Source organism: Arachis ipaensis, chromosome B9, assembly GCF_059453495.1.
Source record: "Arachis ipaensis isolate K30076 ecotype BB chromosome B9, ASM5945349v1, whole genome shotgun sequence".
NCBI classification, from domain to species: domain Eukaryota; kingdom Viridiplantae; phylum Streptophyta; class Magnoliopsida; order Fabales; family Fabaceae; genus Arachis; species Arachis ipaensis.
The window spans coordinates 93723571-93743531 of record NC_142444.1 but is presented as its reverse complement, the minus strand read 5'-3'; the positions used below and the strand labels follow the sequence as shown (position 1 = coordinate 93743531).

The window sequence follows — 19961 nt, the reverse complement described above, 5'->3', positions numbered from 1 at the left end:
TCCACTGATGCTCAAAGCCTTGGGATCCTTTTTATTTACCCTTGACTTTTGGTTTTAAGGGTTATTGGCTTTTTGCTCTTGCCTCTTGGTTTTAAGAGCTTTTGGCTTTTTCTGCTTTCTTTTTCTTTTTCTTTCTATATTTTTTTTTGCTATTTTTCTTTTCTTTTTTTTTCTGCAAGCTTTGTTCTTTGCTGCTTTTTCTTGCTTCAAGAATCATTTTTATGATTTTTCAGATTATCAAATAACATGTCTCCTAGTCATCATTCTTTCAAGAGCCAACATATTTAACATTCTTAAACAACAACTTCAAAAGATATATGCACTGTTCAAGCATACATTCAGAAAACAAGAAGCATTGTCACCACATCAATATAATTAAACTAAGCTCAAGGATAAAGTCGAAACTCATGTACTTCTTGTTCTTTTGAATTAAAACATTTTTCATTTAAGAGAGGTGATGGATTCATAGGACATTCATAACTTTAAGACATAGTTTCTAACTACTAATGATCATGTAATGAAGACACAAACAAAGATAAGCACATAACATAGAAAACGAAAAATAGAAGAAATAAGAACAAGGAATGAATCCACCTTAGTGATGGTGGCGTTTCCTTCTTGAGGAACCAATGATGTCCTTGAACTCTTCTATGTCTCTTCCTTGTTTTTGTTGCTCTTCCCTCATTGCTTTTTGATCTTCTCTTATTTCATGAAGGATGATGGAGTGCTCTTGATGTTCCACCCTTAATTGTCCCATGTTGGAACTTAATTCTCCTAGGGAGGTGTTGATTTGCTCCTAATATTTATGTGGAGGGAAGTGCATCCCCTGAGGTATCTCAGGGATCTCTTGATTTGCAGCCACATGTTCTACCACTGAGCTATAGACCCTTGAGATGAATCTTTCCATCTCCCATGACTCGGAGGTGGTAGCCTTTGTCTTCCCTTCCCCTCTTTTAGAGGTTTAGGTGCCATCAATGGTAATGGAAAAACAAAAAGCTTATGCTTTTACCATACCAAACTTAGAATGTTGCTCGCCCTCGAGCAAAAGAAGAAAGAATAGAAGAAGAAGAAGATATGGAGGAGATGGAGGGTTGTGTGTATGGATGTGAGTGGTGAATGGAGAACAGAAGGGATGGTCATGAATGGAGAGAGAGAGGGTGAGGTGGGTGGGGATCCTGTGGGGACCACAGATCCTGAGATGATCCTGTGGGGTCCACAGATCCTGAGGTGTCAAGGATTTGCATCCCTGCACCAATTAGGCATGTAAAATGCCTTTGCACACAACTCTGGGCGTTCAGCGCCAGGTTGGTGCCCATTTTGGGCGTTCAACGCCCATTTGTTGCCATTTCTGGCGTTGAACGCCAGAACCATGCTTGTTCTGGGCATTCAGCACCAGGATACTGCCCATTTTGGGCGTTCAGCGCCAGAACCATGCTCTGTTCTGGCGTTGAACGCCAGGCAGATGCTTCCTCCAGGGTATGATTTTTCTTCTGCTGTTTTTGATTCCGTTTTCAATTTTTATATTTATTTTGTGACTCCACATGATCATGAACCTATAAAGACATGAAAAAAAAAATTAAAATTAGATAAATAAACATTGGGTTGCCTCCCAACAAACGCTTCTTTAATGTCAATAGCTTGACAGTGGGCTCTCATGGAGCCTCACAGATGTGCAGAGCATTGTTGAGACTCTCCAACACCAAACTTAGAGTTTGGTTGTGGCCTCCCAAAACCAAACTTAGAGTTTGACCGTGGGGGCTTTGTTTGACTCTGCTTTAAGAGAAGCTTTTTATGCTTCCTCTCCATGGATGCAGAGAGAGATCCTTGAGTTGTAAACACAAGGTTGTCCTTATTCAATTAAAGGATTAATTCTCCTCTGTCCACATCAATCACAGCTCTTGCTGTGGCTAGGAAAGGTCTTCCTAGGATGATGGATTCATCCTCTTCCTTTCCAGTATCCAGGACTATGAAATCAGCAGGGATGTAAAGGCCTTCAACCTTTACTAACACGTCCTCTACTTGTCCATAAGCCTGTTTTCTTGAATTGTCTGTCATTTCTACTGAGATTTTAGCAGCTTGCACCCCAAAGATTCCCAGTTTCTCTATTACAGAGAGGGGCATGAGGTTTATTCCTGAACCAAGGTCACACAGAGCCTTAAAGATCATGGTACCTATGGTACAAGGTATTATGAACTTTCCAGGATCCTGTCTCTTCTGAGGCAATGTCAGTTGATCCAGATCACTTAGTTCATTGGTGAACAAGGGAGGTTCATCTTCCCAAGTTTCAATACCAAATAATTTGGCATTCAGCTTCATGATTGCACCAAGAAAATTGGTAGTTTACTCCTCAGTAACATCCTCATTCTCTTCAGAAGAGGAATACTCATCAGAGCTCATGAAGGGCATAAGGAGGTTCAATGGAATCTCTATGGTCTCTAGATGAGGCTCAGAGTCCTTTGGTTCCTCAGAGGGAAGCTCCTTATTGGTCACTAGACGTCCCAGGAGGTCTTCCTCCTTGGGATTCACGTCCGCCTCTCCTTCTTTGGGTTCGGCCATGGTGCTTATGTCAATGGCCTTGCACTCTCCTTTTGGATTCTCTTCTGTATTGCTTGGGAGAGTACTAGGAGGGATTTCAGTGATCCTTTTACTCAGCTGGCCCACTTGTGCTTCCAAATTTCTAATGGAAGATCTTGTTTCATTCATGAAACTCACAGTGGCCTTAGATAGATCAGAGACTAAATTTGCTAAGCTAGATGGATTCTGCTCAGAATTCTCTGTCTGTTGCTGAGTGGATGATGGAAAAGGCTTGCTATTGCTAAACCTGTTTCTTCCACCATTATTAAAGCCTTGTTGAGGCTTTTGATCCTTCCATGAGAAATTTGGATGATTTCTCCATGATGAGTTATAGGTGTTTCCATAAGGTTCACCTAAGTAATTCACCTCTGCTATTGCAGGGTTCTCAGGATCATAAGCTTCTTCTGCATAAGAAGCCTCTTGAGTACTGTTGGATGCAGCTTGCATTCCATTCAGACTCTGAGAAATCATATTGACTTGCTGAGTCAATATTTTATTCTGAGCCAATATGGCATTCAGAGTATCAATTTCAAGAACTCCTTTCTTCATAGGCGTCCCATTACTCACAGGATTCTTCTCAGAAGTGTACATGAACTGGTTATTAGCAACCATGTCAATGAGTTCTTGAGCTTCTGCAGGCGTTTTCTTTAGGTGAATGGATCCACCTGCAGAAGTATCCAATGACATCTTAGCTAATTCAGATAAACCATCATAGAATATATCCAGGATGGTCCATTCTGAAAGCATGTCAGAAGGACACTTTTTGGTCAACTGTTTGTATCTTTCCTAAGCTTCATAGAGGGATTCACCATCTTTTTGTTTGAAGGTTTGAACATCCACTCTAAGCTTGCTCAGCTTTTGAGGAGGAAAGAACTTGGCTAAGAAAGCTGTGACCAACTTATCCCAAGAGTTCAGGCTGTCTTTGGGTTGAGAGTCCAACCACACTCTAGCTCTGTCTCTTACAGTAAAAGGGAAAAGCATGAGCCTGTAGACTTTAGGATCTACTCCATTAGTCTTAACAGTATCACAGATCTGCAAGAATTCAGTTAAGAACTGAAAAGGATCTTCAGATGGAAGTCCATGAAACTTGCAGTTCTGCTGCATCAGAGAAACTAGCTGAGGTTTCAGCTCAAAATTGTTTGCTCCAATGGCAGGAATGGAGATGCTTCTTCCATGTAAATTGGAATTTGGTGCAGTAAAGTCACCAAGCATCTTTCTTACATTATTATTATTTTCGGCTGCCATCTCCTCTTCCTGTTCAAAAATTTCTAACAGGTGCTTGCTGGTTTGTTGTAATTCAGCTTCTCTTAGTTTTCTCTTCAAAGTCCTTTCAGGTTCTGGATCTGCTTCAACAAGAATATTCTTGTCCTTGCTTCTGCTCATATGACAAAAAAGAGGGCACAGAAAAATAATAATAATAGAGATCCTTTTTTTTTTGAGTAAGGGAGAGATGTTAGTAGATGAATAAACAATTAGAAGGAGATGAGAGAGAAGAAAATTTTCGAAAATTATTTTTGAAAAGGAGTTAGTGATTTTCGAAAATAATTTTTGAAAAAGGTTTGTGATGACAAGTCATCTTAGCCTAGTTTCACTAGTCTTTTTCTTTTGTTTTCAAATGAATTATGCACTTTCTTGAGCCATAAGCAAGCCAATTGGGTAGATTTTCATGCTTCCTTTGATTTAATCAACCATAGATGAATTAATGCAATTTCATGAGGTTTTATGCTATAATTGTCACATATTATGAAAGAATGAATATCTCATGATTTTGAGCATAGCTTTGATATGTTTGGTTGATTAATGATAGGTGAAGAAAGCTTGGAGAAAGGTTGAAGCAAGAAGGAATGGCTAGGAGGAAGAGAGGACAAAAAGTTTGAGCAAAAGTTTGCCTCAAACTTTAGCTCAAACTTTTGGAATAAGTGAAAACGAACCAGGGAGCAAAAAGCTTGACCAAAAGTTTGCCTCAAACTTTTGTGCAAACTTTTGGGCAAAAAGCTTGAGCAAAAGTTTGCCTCAAACTTTTTGGCAAACTTTTGGCATCACAAATCAACACCCTGGAGAGCAAAAGCTTGCGCCAATGTTTGCCTCAAACTTTTTGGCAAACGTTGGCGCCATGAGTGTGCAAGGGGGAGCCAACGTTTGAGCAAAATTTTGACCCCAAACTTTGGCTCAAACGTTGGTAGTAGCAAGGATGGGGTGGCTGATATGAAAAGTTTGAGTAAAAGTTTGCCTCAAACTTTTACTCAAACTTTTACTCAAGCTTACATAATTCCAAACCCGGTTCACTTTGGTTCTTCTCCAAACTCCAAGAGCAATCAACCAAGGCCTCTATCAACCCAATTCCATCAAGAGCAAAGGCCCAATTGAAGGCTTGAAGACCATTTGAAGAAAGTGTATAAATAGCATAGGATTTAAGTTTTTCGGGGAGCTTTCCTTTTGAGTTTTCATAATAGTTTTCGGAGAGCTTTGGATATTGAGTGATCTTTAATTTCTTAGTTTTGGGGAAGGAGAATTCCATTCTCTTCCTCTTAGTTTTATTGCTTTCAATTTCAATTGCAATTGTCTTGGATCTTGGGTTGGAGAATTGAAGGAATTCTGTTTCAATCTCATCCGAAGATCTCTCTGTTTCTTCTACTGCTTATTGAATTTAATTTTTGTTAATTGTTCTTCATCTACTTTCTTTACAATTTACAATTCCTTTGCAATTGTTCTTGTTGGATCTAGGAAGGCATTGAGATCTAGACTTGGTTATCTAGACTCTTGGGTCCTGAGATCCGGATTCCCCATTTCCCATTCCCTGTTTACTGTTTTCATGCTTATTTACAATTCTGTTTTTAGATCCGGTTCAATCCAAGTGTTCTTTTACTTCTCTGTTGGTTGCAATTTACTTTCCCTCGTTTAATTTCTGCAAATCCAACTCCCAATTCCCTTTACAATTCAAGCTATTTACATTTCTTGCACTTTAAGATTCTGCAATTTACATTTCTTGCGTTCTAAGTTTCTGCCATTTAATTTCTTGTTCTTTAAGATTCAGCATTTAAATTCCTGTTCTCTTTAATTTCATGTCAATTACCCATTCCCTTTACTTTCCATGCAATTTAAATTCTGCAAATCACAAATCACTCAACCAAATCTTGATTCGCTTGACTAAATCAACCACTAAACTAAAATTGCTCAATCCTTCAATCCCTGTGGGATCGACCTCACTCCCGTGAGTTATTATTACTTGATGCGACCCGGTGCACTTGCCGATTAGTTTTAGGTGTTTTGGAGAAATTCGTTTTTCCACTAAAATATCCCATCAGTTAGTAATTTTCGAAAATTAAAATTTAAAATTTGAAATAATTAGTTAATTAAAAAGAAATTTTGAAAAAGGTAAGAAACAAACAAGAAGTTAGTTAGTTAGTTGAAACAAATTTGAAAATCAATTTTGAAAAGATAAGAAGATAAGAAGTTAGAAAAGATATTTTGAAATCAAATTTTTGAAAAAGATAAGATAAGAAGATATGTTTGAAAATATATGATTGAAATTAGTTTTGAAAAAGATTTGATTTTTAAAATCACAATTAATGACTTGATTCACAAGAAATCACAAGATATGATTCTAGAACTTAAAGTTTGAATCTTTCTTAACAAGTAAGTAACAAACTTGAAATTTTTTTAATCGAAACATTAATTGTTATTGTTATTTTCGAAAATTTGATATAAAAATAAGAAAAATATTTTTGAAAAATATTTTTAAAATTTTTGAAAATAACTAAGAAAAATGAAAAAGATTTGATTTTTGAAAAAGATTTTGAAAAAGATGAGATTTTTAAATTGAATATTTGATTTGACTCATAAAAACAACTAGATTTTAAAATTTTTTGAAAAAGTCAAATCTAATTTTCGAAATTTTAAGAGAGAAAAAGGGAAAGATATTTTTTTTGAATTTTTATGATGAGAGAGAAAAACAAGAAAAATGATGCAATGCATGAGAGTTATGGATCAAAACAATGAATGCATGCAAGAATGCTATGAATGTCAAGATGAACCCCAAGAACGCTATGAATGTCAACATGAACACCAAGAACATATTTTTGAAAAATTTTTAATGCAAGGAAAACATGCAAGACACCAAACTTAGAATTCTTTAATGCTTAGACACTAAGAATTCAAGAATGCATATGAAAAACAAGAAAAGACACAAAACATGCAAATGCAAAGATCAAACAAGAAGACTTACCAAGAACAACTTGAAGATCATGAAGAACACTATGAATGCATGAAATTTTCGAAAAATACAAGATGCACATGCAATTGACACCAAACTTGTAACATGACTCAAGACTCAAACAAGAAACACAAAATATTTTTGATTTTTATGATTTTCTAATTTTTAAAATTTTTTTCCAAAATTACTTGAAAAACAAAAATAAGGATTCCAAAATTTTTAATATGAATTCCAAGAATCTTATGCTCTAAAGCTCCAATCAAAGGGTCAGGCATGGCTTAACAGCTAACCAAGCTTTAGCATGTAACTCAGACATGACACGCCTGACATACCCTATCCAGAAGGATTGGGCATGACTCCACTGAGGTGATTAGTTGAAGGCCAATCCCAAAGCAGTTTGGGTATGGCTTTACAGCCAGATAAGATTCAACATGTTACCATGAAACTCTAGAATTCATTCTTAAAAGTTTTGAAGCCATAGAATAATTTATTTTTGAAAACATTTTTATTTTAAAATTTTTTTTTTCGAAAACAAAAGAAAAATTTTGAAAGATTTTTGAAAAATTTTTGGAAACTTTTTGAAAAGAAAACGAAAAGAAAGTTACCCAATCTGAGCAACAAGATGAACCGTCAGTTGTCCAAACTCGAACAATCCCCAGCAACGGCGCAAAAAACTTGGTGCGCAGAAGTTGTGATTACACTTTGATTATGTAAAATTCATCGCTCTTTCTTTCCCTGGTAATGGCGCCAAAAACATGATGCCAATACCATGGTTCACAACTTCGCACAACTAACCAGCAAGTGCACTGGGTCGTCCAAGTAATACCTTACGTGAGTAAGGGTCGAATCCCACGGAGATTGTTGGTATGAAGCAAGCTATGGTCACCTTGCAAATCTCAGTCAGGTAGGGTTAAATGTGATTGGATTAGATAATTAAAAGATAAATAATAAAGGATAGAAATACTTATGTAATTCATTGGTGAGAATTTCAGATAAGCAAATAGAGATGCTTTCGTTCCTCTGAACCTCTGCTTTCCTGCTATCTTCATCCAATCAGTCTTACTCCTTTCCATGGCTGGCTTTATGTGATACATCACCGTTGTCAATGGCTACTTTCGGTCTTATCTCGGGAAAATGATCCAAATGCCCTGTCACGGCACGGCTAATCGTCTGGAGGCATCACCCTTGTCAATGGCTTCATCTTATCCTCTCAGTGAAAATGGTCAACGCACCCTGTCACGGCACGGCTATTCATCTGTCGGTTCTCGATCATGCTGGAATAGGATTTACCATCCTTTTACGTCTGTCACTACGCCCGGCAATCGCGAGTTTGAAGCTCGTCACAGTCATTCAATCATTGAATCCTACTCGGAATACCACAGACAAGGTTTAGACCTTCCGGATTCTCTTGAATGCCGCCATCATTCTAGCTTATACCACGAAGATTCCGATTAAGAGATCTAGGAGATACTCATTCAATCTAATGTAGAACGGAAGTGGTTGTCAGGCACACGTTCATAGGGAATGATGATGATTGTCACGTTCATCACATTCAGGTTGAAGTGCGAATGAATATCTTAGAAGCGAAATAAGATGAGTTGAATAGAAAACAGTAGTACTTTGCATTAATCTTTGAGGAATAGCAGAGCTCCACACCTTAATCTATGGAGTGTAGAAACTCTACCGTTAAAATTACATAAGTGAAAGGTCCAGGCATGGCCGAATGGCCAGCCCCCTAAAAGGTGATCACAGGATCAGAATACAATCCAGGATGTCTAATACAATAGTAAAAGGTCCTATTTATAATAAATTAGTCACTAGGGATTACAGAAATAAGTAATTGATGCATAAATCCACTTCTGGGGCCCACTTGGTGTGTGCTTGGGCTGAGCTTGAGTGTTGCACGTGTAGAGGCCATTTGTGGAGTTGAACGCCAGGTTTTGATCTATTTCTGGCGTTCAACTCTGGTTTTTGATCCCTTTCTGGCGCTGAACTCCAGAATTGGGCAGAGAGCTGGCGTTGAACGCCCGTTTGCGTCATCTAAACTTGGGCAAAGTATGAACTATTATACATTTCTGGAAAGCCCTGGATGTCTACTTTCCAACGCAATTAAAAGTGCGCCATTTTGAGTTCTGTAGCTCCAGAAAATCCACTTTGAGTGCAGGGAGGTCAGAATCCAACAGCATTAGCAGTCCTTCTGCAACCTCTGAATCTGATTTTTGCTCAAGTCCCTCAATTTCAGCCAGAAAATACCTAAAATCACAGAAAAATACACAAACTCATAGTAAAGTCCAGAAATGTGAATTTAACATAAAAACTAATGAAAACATCCCTAAAAGTAACTAGATTCTACTAAAAACAATGCCAAAAAGCGTATAAATTATCCGCTCATCATATCTCCTTCATGCTACGCTCATCATTAGATTATCCACACGGAGTTGTGGGAGGTCCTTGAATGTTCGAATGTCTAGAAGATAATTGACTTATTGCTTGCTCCAGTTGATAAAGGGTTGTTTGAAGTTGATCTACTGTTTCCTTGAGGCGAACCTCTGATTCTCGGGGTGATGGATTTGGACGTGGTACATTGGGAAGTGGTGGTGTTTGGGAATAATTGGATTGGAATCAGGGTAAATGAGGATCATATGGTGGCGAATGGTGAAAAGGAGCTTGTGAGTGTGGTGGTTCGAAGTTGTGTTGAGAGGATGGTCTATAGGCATGGGGTGGGACTTGTTGGTAGTTACAAGGTTGTCCACCATATCTATCAGCTTGGTACGCATTGTAGAATGGTCTTTGTCCATGATATCTTGGAGGGTGTTGTTGCCTAAAGGGTTGATCAGATCCTCTTGGCTCCATCCACCTTTGATTGCTCTGACCTTGATGCATGTTCCTATTATAACTTTCACTCCTTTCAACAATATTTGAACCAAACTCAAAGCGAGAGGGGCGAGGATTCATAGTAGCTAATGGAAATAAAAAAGAGAAAAATAAAGATAAATAAACAAGTAAAAGAAAAATATTTACAATAACCAATAATAAGGCACACGATTGCAGTTCCCTAGCAACGGCGCCATTTTGAAGAACTGAAGATTGATGGTTCAGAAGTTATAGTAAACTCTCGTTGCAAGTATAGTTACTAAACCAAGCAATCAACCTTTCTTATAAACGTTTTGGTTGTCACAAGTAACAAACCCCTTTAAAATTGATAACCGAGTATTTAAACCTCGGGTCGTCTTCTCAAGGAACTGCAGGGAAGTATGTTCTTATTATTAGTTATGAAGATTGTAAATTGGGGTTGCAAAGATGAGGAACAAGTAATTTAAATTGCAATTAAAATAAGTAAAAGACTGTAAAATGAGTAGATAACTGTAAAACACACTTTTTGCAAGGTATGAGAAATTGGAAGTCCTATCCTAGTTACCCTTATCAATGATGATGAAAATTGAATCTTAATTCCACTCAGTTAACCCTTGCTAGAGCAAGGGAAGGTCAAGTGACTAATTAGTTTGATCCTCAAATCCTAGTTAATCCCTAAGGAAAGATTGGGATTATTGAAGTTCAATTCAATTAGCAAAGATAACGATTATCGATCACGTTGAGTTTGATAACTCCTGAGTTACTGATTTCTTAACCAAGACCAAAAGGGGAAAAATAAATCTACTGGAATAAAAATGTCTTCAGATTGGAAGCAACAGTAATATAAATAAAAGAAAGCAATAATAAACTGAAATACCTCAAATAACATTAATTCAAAAGAATAATCTGTAACATAGAAGAATTCATAAACTAAATCGAGAAGATAAATAAAAAGGAATATTGAACCTGATAAAAAGAGATAATCCTGAAAGCAAAAGAAATCCTAATTCTAAATCCTAAAAGAGAGAGGAGAGAACCTCTCCCTCAAAACTACATCTAATTCATGAATACTAACTAATTGGAGACTCCCCTCTGAGTGGATGCATTCCCCTACTTCATAACCTCTGATCTGTGCTTTCTGGACTTGGATTTGGGCCAAAAAGGGCTTCAGAAATCGCTGGGGGCGTTTTTTGTAATTTCTGGTGTGTGGCCTCTGTCACGCGTCTGCGTCGGTCATGCGGTCGCATCGTCTGGAGTTTTCCTTATCACCCGGTCGCTTCAGTCATGCGTCCGTGTCATATGCGTTTTGCTCATAGCGCGCGGTCACGTCAATCATGCGGTCGCATCACTGCCATTTTGCGCTGGCATGCGGCCGCGTCGTCCATGCGATCGCGTCGCTGCCAGTTTCTTCAAAAACTCCGTTTTATGCTTTCCTTCCAATTTTGTATGTTTCCTTTCCATCCTTTAAGTCATTCCTTCCTTAGATGATCTGAAATTACTCAACACACGAATCAAGGCATATAATGGAAATAAAGGGTAATCAAAATAATTATTTTTAAGCATAGGAAACATGTTTTTCACATAGATCACATAATAAGGAAGGGAAAGTAAAACCATGCAATTAATATGAATAAGTGGGTGAAGGATTGAATAAATCACTCAATTTGAGCACAAAATATATCATAAAATATGGGTTTATCAATGCCACTGTGTATTTCTTCTAGAACTTCCTTCGTGTTGGAAGTCCGTACACATTTTTATTGAAATTTCTCTTTTGTATAGAGTATTATTTATGATTGTGTAGTATTGTGCCTCCCGTTTTAACCTTTTTGCCTCCTTCTCATCTGTAGGAAGTGTTTTTGTTTTGAGGTAGTTAATTATAGGAGTCATCCATCCTTGATCTAGACTTGTTATGGCTAGGACTTTTTCCTCTTCCGAGATTGACGGGTTCTGTAGTATTTCCTGGATGAGACTTCTATTGTTGCCTCTTAGTTTGGTGCTGGCTAGTTTTGAGAGTGCGTCAGCTCGGGCATTCTGCTCGCCAGGTATGTGGCGGATCTCATATTCCCGGAATTGTCCTAGCTGTTCCCTGGTTTTGCCCAGGTACTTTTTCATATTGGGGTCCTTGGCTTGGTAGCTCCCCGTTATTTGTGAAGTGATCACCTATGAGTTGCTGAAGATAATGAGTCTTTGAGCTCTGACCTCTTTAGCCAACTTTAAACCAGCTAGTATCACCTCATATTCCGCCTGGTTGTTTGAGGCAGGGAACCCGAATTTGAGAGAGAGTTCGATTTGGGTTCCTTGATTACTTTCAATTATCACACCTGTGCCGCTTCCAGTCTTATTCAATGAACCGTCCACGTAGAGATTCCATTCTATGGGAGTTTCCGGGGTGTCTGTAAATTCTGTAATGAAGTCGGCTAAGTACTGTGATTTGATGGCTGTCCAAGCTTCATATTATAGGTAAAACTCGGATAACTCGACTGTCCATTGTAAAATTCTGCCTGCTAGATCTGTTTTCTGCAATATCCCTTTTGTGGGCTGGTTGGTCCGAACCATAATGGTGTGAGCTTGGAAGTACGGGCGAAGTCGTCGAGATGTTAGTATGAGAGCATAGGCAAGCTTTTCTATTTTTTGGTAGTTCAGATCGGATCATTGTAATGCTTTACTGATGAAGTATACGGGTTGTTGCCCACTGTCCTCTTCTCGAACTAGTGCTGACGCTACTGCTCGACTCCCTACCGCGAGGTATAATATGAGTGGTTCTCCTTCTCGTGACCGAGATAGGATAGGTGGCCGTCCTAGAAATATTTTGAAATCTTGGAAGGCTTGTTTGCACTCTGTTGTCCATTCGAACTTCTTTCCTTTCCTTAGAGTAGCATAGAAGGGAAGAGATCTTATCGCTGATCCCGCTAGCAATCTGGATAAGGCTGCCAGTCTCCCGTTGAGTTGTTGTACCTATTTGACACAAGTTGGGCTCTTCATGTTGAGTATAGCCTGGAATTTATCCGGATTTGCCTCAATTCCTCTTTGTGTGAGCATAAATCCTAAGAGCTTGCCTGCTTCTACTGCAAAGGTGCATTTTGCAGGATTGAGTCGCATGCCATGCTTCTTTATAGTGTCGAACACTTGGACCAGGTCGGACAATTATGTCTCTTCACTTTGTGTCTTTATTAACATGTCGTCCACGTAGACTTCCATGACTTTTTTGATATGATCTGAAAAGACTTTATTCATTAGCCTTTGATAAGTAGCTCTTGCGTTCTTGAGACCAAAAGGCATCACAATGTAGCAGTAATTCGCTTTTGGTGTTAAAAACGAGGTTTTTTCTTGATCGGGTGGATACATGGGGATTTGATTGTATCCGGAATATGCATCCATAAACGAGAGGTATTTATATCCAGAGGAAGCATCTACCAGAGCGTCGATACTTGGGAGTGGATAAGGGTCTTTTGGGCAGGCTTTGTTGAGATCTGTATAGTCGGTGCACATTCGCCACTTCCCGTTTGATTTTTTCACCAAGACGACATTAGCTAACCATAGTGGGTACCTGACTTCTCTTATGAATCCTGCCTCCAGTAGAGCTTGTACCTACTCTTCCACAGCTTGGGATCTTTCGGGTCCGAGCTTTCTATGCCTCTATTGTACTGGCCGAGATCCAGGGTAGACTGCTAGCTTATGACACATTAACTCGGGGTCTATGCCTGGCATGTTTGTAGCCTTCCACGCAAAGAGGTTGACGTTGTCTCGTAAGAACTGTACGAGGGATTCTTTTATGTCTCTTGATGTGTGCAAAACGATCCAACACAAAACTCACCGGCAAGTATACCGGGTCGCATCAAGTAATAATAACTCACGTGAGTGAGGTCGATCCCACAGGGATTGAAGGATTGAGCAATTTTAGTTTAGTGGTTAATTTAGTCAAGCAAACAGAAGTTGATTTGAGTAAATTTGTGTTCAACAAGAATTAAATTGCATAGAATGTAAAAGTGAATGGGTAATTTGCAGGAAATTAAAGAGAACAGAAAATAAAAGTGCTGAATCTTAAAGAACAAGAAATTAAATGGCAGAAACTTATAACGCAAGAAACGTAAATTGCAGAATCTTAGAGTGCAAGAAATGTAAATGGGTCAGGGATGTGGGATTGCAAGAATTAAACAAAAGAACAGTAAATCTCAACACATGGAAGAGTAGAATGTGACTTGAATTGAGCCGAATCTAAAATGGAAACGTAAATGAACTTGGAAAGCATTCGACAGAGAAAATAAAATGATGACTCCAGATCTCAGGACCCAAGAGACTAGATAACCAAGTCTAGATCTCAATGCCTTCCAAGATCCAAATTGATAAATCAATTGCAAAAAAAAGTAAAGATCTAGCAGTAAAAAAATTGAAATCGCCAATTCTTAATGATGCAGTAAATCAAAAACAGAAAGAGATCTCAAGGTGAGATTGAGACAGAATTTCCTCAATTCTTCAACCCAATATTCAAGACAAGTGTAAATGAAATTTAAAACAAGAAAACTAAGAGGCAGAGAATTCAATTCTCCTTCCCCAAGACTCAGAATCTCAAAATAACTCTCAACCAAAAACTCTCAAAAACTACCCAGCAAAACTAAAAAGGAAAAAGCTCTCCTGAAAACTTAAATTCTAAGCTATTTATACACTCTCTTCAAATGATCTTCAAGCCTTGAATTGGGCCCTTGCTCTTGATGGAATTGGGTTGACAGAAGCCTCTGTTGATTGCCCTTGGAGTTGGAAGGAAACCCACTTGTGAACTGGGTCAGAACCGGGCCATGAACCATTAAAGCTTGAGTCAAAGTTTGAGGCAAACTTTGACTCAAGCTTTTTGTAGCAGATTGCCTCCCATGCTGTAATCCACGTTTGGCTCAAAGTTTGAGGTCAAACTTGAGCTCAAACGTGGATCCTCTTTTGCATGTCCTTTGACCAACGTTTGGCCCAATGTTTGAGGCAAACGTTGGCGCAAACGTGGCTCAATCAAGCCTTCAATCAGGGACTCTTCTTCATACTCAAATGGCGCCAACGTTTGACCTCAAGTTTGAGGCAAACGTTGGCGCAAGCTTTTTTTCTCTTAGGTGTTCTTTTTGTGGCGCCAACGTTTGACTCAAAGTTTGAGGCAAACGTTGGCGCAAGCTTTTTGCTCCCTGGGTCTTCTTTTTGTGGCGCCAACGTTTGACTCAAAGTTTGAGGCAAACGTTGGCGCAAGCTTTTTGCTCCCTGGGTCTTTCTTCTTTTGCTCTGAGGGTGCCAACGTTTGACTTCAAGTTTGAGGCAAACGTTGGCGCAAACTTTTAATGCCTCCAGGGTGAAGTCAAGCTCTTCCTCACGTTTGAGCTAAAGTTTGAGGCAAACTTTGGCTCAAGCTTTTTGTCCTCTCTTGCTCTTTGCCATTCCTTCTTTCTTCAACCCTCTTCAAAGCTCTTTTCACCTATCATCAATCAATCAAAAACATCAAAGCTATGCTCAAAATCATGAGATTGTTTCTCTTTCATAATATATGACAATTATAGCACAAAATCTCATGAAAATGCATTAATTTATCCATGGTTGATTGAATCAAAGGAAACATGAAATTCTACCCAATTGGCTTACTTATGGCTCAAGAAAGTGCATAAAATCTATTGAAAACAAAAGAAAAAGACTAGTGAAACTAGACTAAGATAACTTGTCATCACAACACCAAACTTAAAGCTTGCTTGTCCCCAAGCAAGAAAGGAATTATTGAGAAGAAAGAATGAAATGGGAGAGGATGTTTATGTTAGCAGAGCATTATTGGTAGCTCATGGGGTTTTATGTAGATATGTAAATACTCACTTCTTATTGACATTTAGGCCTAGAAAGCCTCCTCCAAGCATCAAGCAACACACTGCTATGACCTCTCATTATTCCTTTGTCCTTGATTATTATTATTATTTTTTTCTATAAGCTCTAGTTCAGTGTCATGTGTAACAAGCTCTTTTCTTTCCTTATGCTTGACACATTATTCACTATAGACACTTGGCTCACATTCCTTCTTAGAGCATTGATGCCCAGCACCTCTTTGGGTTACTAAATGCCTTGTAGTTAGGTTGCTCTTGATAGTGGACTTTCAGTTGATGATCCCGGGTTAGTTAACCCAAGTCACCAAGTGTTGATGCACTCCAAAGAACTTACTAATCCAAGCAGATCCTAGTACAAAGACACCACAGGCATATATTCTAAGGTTCAAGCTATTGGTGTCTAGCTTTGTTTCTTTTTTTTTTTTTTTTAACCGAGGACTTTTATTTGATTGAGATTCATAGACAGTTAGCTGCTCTCTACTTAAAAGGAGACAGTCTAGTTCTTTTATTCACTAAAAGTGAGCTATCATACAATCACACATACATACCACCACTTACTATTATTGTACTCCCAGCTAACAAAGAACTATCTCACTTCACATTTCAAACATTTCTTTTATTGAGTTAAAGATGCAGGGGACAAAGCATGCTTTTTGTTAAGTGAAAGTAAACACACAAGTACATACGTAGACTAGCTAACTTATTGCAAAGAGTGATTCTACTTGTACTAGATGAACACCTTAGCAAGACATAAGTCAAAGCATTTCTCAACAGCAAGAGTTAAGTATAGATACAACCTATTGGTTTGCAGTTCCTTTGTCCTTCCTTCTGTTGTGCCCCTTTTGAGTTATGATGCATAATGTCTTCAACTGGTGGTTAGTTCCCTGCACAATTCTCAAAAGTTGCTTGCTTCTCAAGCCCTTAGGTGACTGGTTAGTCTGCATGAATTGAGTGTGGCTTTTGAAGAACACCAAACTTAATTCCTTGCCACTGTCTCTAATGCAACAGGTTATACATTTATAAATTCTTTTGGCCTTGCTAAAGGTTATGGAACCAAAACTATGAAGCAATTAACTAGTTGAATAATTTTTCTGATTGCTTGGAGCTATCATTATGCAAGAGGTGAGAGTATGCTTTTAAATGAGATTTTGGTGGAACACCAAACTTAGAATCCTTCATTCTCCTTTAAATTGTTTTGGTGTACAACACCAAACTTAGCTCCCTGTAATACATACTTAATTATTCAACATTTTTATTGAAAAAGCTATGAAAAGAAAATTACCTCAGGTTGGGTTGCCTCCCAACAAGCGCTTCTTTACTGTCATTAGCTTGACATTCTCTATGCTTGTTCAGCTTAGATTCTGGACTTCCTTCTCCTTGTCCCATTGTCCTCCTAGGTAGGGCTTTGCTCTGTGACCATTTGCTATGAAATGACTCTTTGTTGCTTCATCTTGCAATTCAAGGCTTCCATAAGGAAAAACCTTTGTCACCAAAAATGGGCCAGTCCACTTAGACTTAAGTTTTCCAGGAAAGATTTTAAGCCTTGAGTTATACAGGAGTACTTGCTGTCCTGGCTTGAACTCCTTCTTTATGATCTTCTTATCATGCCACCTCTTGGCTCTCTCCTTGTGTATCTGAGCACTCTAATAAGCTTCTAGCCTGAATTCATCCAACTCATTTAGTTATAACAACCTTTTCTCTCCTGCAGCCTGGGAATCAAGATTGAGGAGTTTAGTAGCCCAAAAAGCTTTATGTTCAAGCTCTACAGGGAGGTGACAAGATTTGTCATACAGTAGTTGAAAGGGGAATTTCCCAATGGGTGTCTTGAATGCCGTCCTGTATGCCCAAAGTGCATCTTCTAGCTTTCTAGCCCAATCCTTTCTAGTAGCCCCTACTGTCTTCTCCAAAATCCTCTTCAGCTCCCTATTGGCAAGTTCTGCCTGACCATTGGTCTGTGGGTGATAAGGTGTAGCTACTTTATGTATCACTCCATACTTATGAAGTAGTTTCTCCATCTGTTTATTGCAAAAGTGACCACCACCATCACTCACCAGTCCCCTAGGTACTTGATGAGCGGACTCTTGATGGTTTAGAATTTAACTAATGAAGTCTCGTTGTAAAGTATAGTTTCCAAACCAATCAATAATCCTTTCATACAAAAATTTAGGTTGTCACAACTAACAAACCGCAATGAAAAATAACCGAAGTATTTAGACTCCGGGTCGTCTCACGAGGAGTTGCAATGAAATGTTTAATTATTGGCTATGAAGATGCAAGGGGGGGTTTGGTTGATAAGAGGACAAGAAAATAAATGGCAAGAAAAGTAAAGAGAGCAATTAAAGAAAGCAAGTAATAAAGAGAGACATTCATGGCAATGGATTGAGATGATAGGCTTTCTATCCTAGTCATGCATGATTAATTCATCTTATTTAGTTAACTCACACATTGGGAGAATGTCAAACAAGACTAATTAACCATGTCACAAATATAAACAAGAATTTATCTCATTACGTCATCTCCAACAAATAGGGAGAAAGTCTAACGAGACTAGCTAATCTCAATCCAAAAGTCCTAACCAACTTACTAATTAAAATAGTAAAAGATTAGTGTCAATGGAAATAATATTCCAAAAGTCCTAATCAACTCACTAATTTAATTAGCAAAAGGTTAGCGTCAATGGAAACAATACTAGCTAACAACTCTAGATCACCAACATAAGTTGGGTTTTCATGACTCAAGATTACCCAATCACTCTTTCCAAGCCAAGAATGCTCAAAATCTACTCTAACATCCTTCCAAGCATTTTATCAAACACTTGGAAGGCATAAAAGGAAAGCATAATAAAAGTACAAGAATAATAAAATCTACCAACTACAATTTGTAAGAAAAGTAAATCAACAACTCAATTCATCAATAAAAAGACATCAAACATTAAATTGCATTAAAAGTAAATGGAAATCCAACAAGGGTTCATCAACATAAAAGTAACAAAATAAAGGAAATGAACAAGAGAAACTAAGAAGATTAGAGTAGTAGCAACAAGAAATTAAAAGGAAAGCTAAATCAAAACAAGATTAAAAGTTGGATTTAAGAAAATTAAACCTAAACTACCCTAAATTCTAGAGAGAAGAGAGAGCTTCTCTCTCTAGAATTCTACCCTAAAACATGATGAAAACTAAAACTATGACTACTTGGTTCATTCTCCCTCCAATCCTTGGGTTCAATAGCATCAGAAATGAGTTGGATTGGGCCCAAAAATGCTTCAAAATCGCTGGGGGCGATTTCATAAAAGTGGGCCACGGACAGCATCGGTGCGCGCGCGCAAAGTGCACGTGCGCGCCCCTGAACGCGAAGCAACATATGGCAAATTTTATATCATTTTGAAGCCCCAGATGTTAGCTTTCCAACGCAACTAGAACTGCCTCATTTGGACCTCTGTAGCTCAAGTTATGGTCGTTTGAGTGCGAAGAGGTTGGCTTGACAGCTTTACGGTTTCTTCATTTCTTCATGAGTTCTCCCATTTTGCATGCTTTTTCTTCATTCCTTCCATCCAATACTTGCCTTATGAACATGAAATCACTCAACAAACACATCAAGGCATCGAATGGGATTAAAGTGAATTAAAATCACCAATTTTAGGGCCTAAAAAGCATGTTTTCACTTTTAAGCACAAATCAAGGGAGAATTGCAAAACCATGCTATTTCATTGAATAAATGTGAAAAAAAAGTGATAAAATCCCCCAAAGGAAGCACAAGATAAACCACAAAATTGGAGTTTATCAGTACTCCATACCTAGTGATATGTGTTTCTTTAAGAATTGAAGGACAACTTGTGCATCACACGTGGTTGTGGCTATGGCTTCCACCCATTTTGAGACATATTCTACTGCTACCAAGATGTACTTGAAAGAGTAAGATGGAGGGAATGGGCCCATGAAATCAATGCCCCAAAGATCAAACAGTTCTACTTCCAAGATATAGTTTTGAGGCATCTTATTCCTTCTTGTCAAACCCCCAGCTTTTTGCCATTCGTTACATTGATGAACAAACTCTCTGGAATCCTTAAAGATGGTCGGCCAATAAAATCCACTTTGAAGCACCTTGGCTGCTGTTCTTTCAGATCCAAAATGTCCTCCATAGGCAGAGCCGTGACAGTGCCACAAAATGTTGCTCATTTCATTCTCAGGGACACACTTCTTTATCACTCCATCTGAACACCTTCTGAATAAAAATGGTTCATCCCATAGAAATTTCTTTGCTTCATTGAGCAATTTCTTTGTTTGTTGCTTGGTGAATTCCTTAGGGATTTTCCTTCCAACCTTATAGTTTGTAATGTCTGCAAACCAAGGAGCTTGTTGAATCTGCAAGAGGTGTTCATCCGGAAAATTTTCATTCAACTGGATGAGATGCTTCTTGAATTATTTCTTGTGGCAGCCTTGACAAGTGATCAGCAACTTGATTTTCACTGCTTTTCCTGTCTT

At 38.4% G+C, this 19961-nt stretch overlaps 1 non-coding gene across 1 annotated transcript; it reads left to right on the top strand.

The window, feature by feature from the left end:
- The first annotated feature begins 3315 nt into the window (after positions 1-3315).
- On the top strand, positions 3316-3423 carry LOC148545493 (small nucleolar RNA R71). The gene has a single exon (XR_015901163.1). It is a non-coding gene; the product is annotated as a small nucleolar RNA R71 (small nucleolar RNA).
- The last annotated feature ends 16538 nt before the right edge of the window (positions 3424-19961 follow it).